Below are 2,149 nucleotides of genomic sequence, written 5' to 3'. Positions count from 1 at the left end.
AGGAATAGTGCACGCTTTTATTCAGGGAAAGAAAATCACGTTTATTCTATTTGATGAGCAAATTAAGAAATAGCTACTGGGATACCCTTGGATATATAGTTCTATAATCTATAGTTCTACTATAATAGTTCTACTGAAGCACTTAATATCAAATTAATGGTACCCTTCTTTTGAAGTTATTTCAAGCTGTCCAGAATAAGGAGTAGCTTATCTAAGGTCCTGGTGCTTCCTGAACAAGGGGGAGAATGGGGTGATGCTCTCCTCAATAACTATGCTTATTTTTAACCCACAAGTGTGAAGGTTAGATGTTGACTTCAAAGGGAAATAGAACATAAGGACTTTATATCTTTGTAAGCCCTAGGAGTTTAGACACAGGTTGAAATTCAACTCTAATCTGCTAGTATTTTTTTCCAAATCAAAATTCAGTAAACTGAATTTATTAGGTAATATTTGAAGTATTACTTCTGAAGGAAGTTGTTAGCTATAATGTCTGTAGTAAGTAGTGCAACTTCTGTAAAAGCCATAAATGCCTATTGAAAGCATGGAAAAAAGCCATGATTTTAAATGCAAGAAAACTTACTATTTATCATAAAACAGGGAATTTTTTTCCCCTGTAATTGTGCATATTTGTTCTGAACCTTAAATAAAAAAACTGAGCCTTTTCTGTACAATATTAGCAAATATAATTTGAGAACTAAAGTGAGGGGACTTCAATGACAATGCCAAAGCCAAATCAAAACCGCCTTAGTCATTTGGTGTTCCAGAGACCAAGGCTCTAGGGCTGTTCCCAGGCTCATCTTCTAAGAAGCATATGCCTGCAGATGTCCCTTTAAGGAGGGGGGTGGGGTGGGGAAATTGTTTCCTGTCCTTTTTTCTTCTGTCTAGGAATAAAACCATGTCTCTTAAGGAATGCCTAAAAATATGCAAAGTCAAGGTTAAAAGAAATGTCTAATCCTCTACACTGTGGAAATATGTTGAAAAAATAGCATGAGAATTAACAGAATAATTTAATTTCTATTACATAAGTGCTTTTGAGTAATATTTCTTGTATTTTGAGGAAATTTAGTAAATAACCTGACAGAATAATAATTAGCAACCTGCATTAAATTGCAGCAACATCGAAAGTTAAAATATTTGCTGTTACCTTTTACAAGAGACGTGTAAATACAGACACTTAACTTTCCTACCTTAGTTGCAGAGTAGTCTTACTGCAACTATGAAATGTTAGGCACCTGGCTAAAATTTAAGTCACAGCTGATGCTCTGAATGTCCCTTCTTTCCCTGCAAGTCATGTGCTGCCAGGTAGCAGGTCAAGGGAGAGGCATCCAGCCCCAAATGGGATGTTTCTGGAAAACAGAGCTGAGCAGGTTTGGTATATGAGTAGAGGAAGTGGAAACAAGCCTCGTATCTTACTGGCCATAGTAGCACCTGTTTCTAAGCCAGTGCTTAAAATGCTGTCCCATGTACACTATGGTGGTAACCACCAAAGACTGACAAAGTTTGTGTCGGGCAGAGAAAGCCAGCAACAGGGTAATGTAGCCCAAGTGAACCAACTCTAGGAAACCTTTGTGGTTTTATTTTGGGGTTTTTTTCCTAGGGAATCTGGAGGGGATTCCAAGAGTTCGTGAAGGAAAACCACATTTAACAGCAGTCCTTCAGAAGTTCTTGAATGTGCTAGAACTGCTGAGTGCAGTTAACAGCAGTTCTGGATGAGCAAACTAGTTTCCCAGAGGTGTAGCAGGTTGCCTTCTAACCTGGAATATGCAGTGCTTCAGCTCTGTCTCTGCTGTCACTCATTCCTACCTTACTGACCCTTCCATGGGAGCTTGGATCATAACCAAATACTCAATGGTTTTGATTAATGTTGCCTGAATATTAGTAAATACTTTGTCCCATTTCATCACACTGTTACTAGAACTTCTGTCCTTAAAACACCAACAAATAGGTAAACTATCATTTTACACCAAGTCATAAGGTTTTATCACAGGAACCTTGATCATATTTAGACATTTTCCTGGAAAAATTAAGTTGCATCTTCAAGTTTCTGTTTATTTTTAAGAATAATGAGCCATATCTCATTTGTAAACATGTCCTCTAAATTTACAGAATTCTGTAGCAGGATGTTCTTGGAAGTATTATGGACAAAGAG

At 37.3% G+C, this 2,149-nt stretch overlaps 1 protein-coding gene across 1 annotated transcript in view; it reads left to right on the top strand.

Moving 5' to 3' along the window:
* Positions 1-2,149, top strand: part of IQGAP2 (IQ motif containing GTPase activating protein 2) — a 64,136-nt gene that overhangs the window by 56,055 nt on the left and 5,932 nt on the right. The window lies entirely within an intron of this gene.

The sequence above is a fragment of the Buceros rhinoceros genome, unplaced genomic scaffold (genome assembly GCF_000710305.1).
Source record: "Buceros rhinoceros silvestris isolate BGI_N320 unplaced genomic scaffold, ASM71030v1 scaffold1933, whole genome shotgun sequence".
Lineage (NCBI taxonomy): Eukaryota > Metazoa > Chordata > Aves > Bucerotiformes > Bucerotidae > Buceros > Buceros rhinoceros.
The sequence above is the reverse complement of the archived record's forward strand: the minus strand, read 5'-3'. Positions and strand labels throughout refer to the sequence as shown.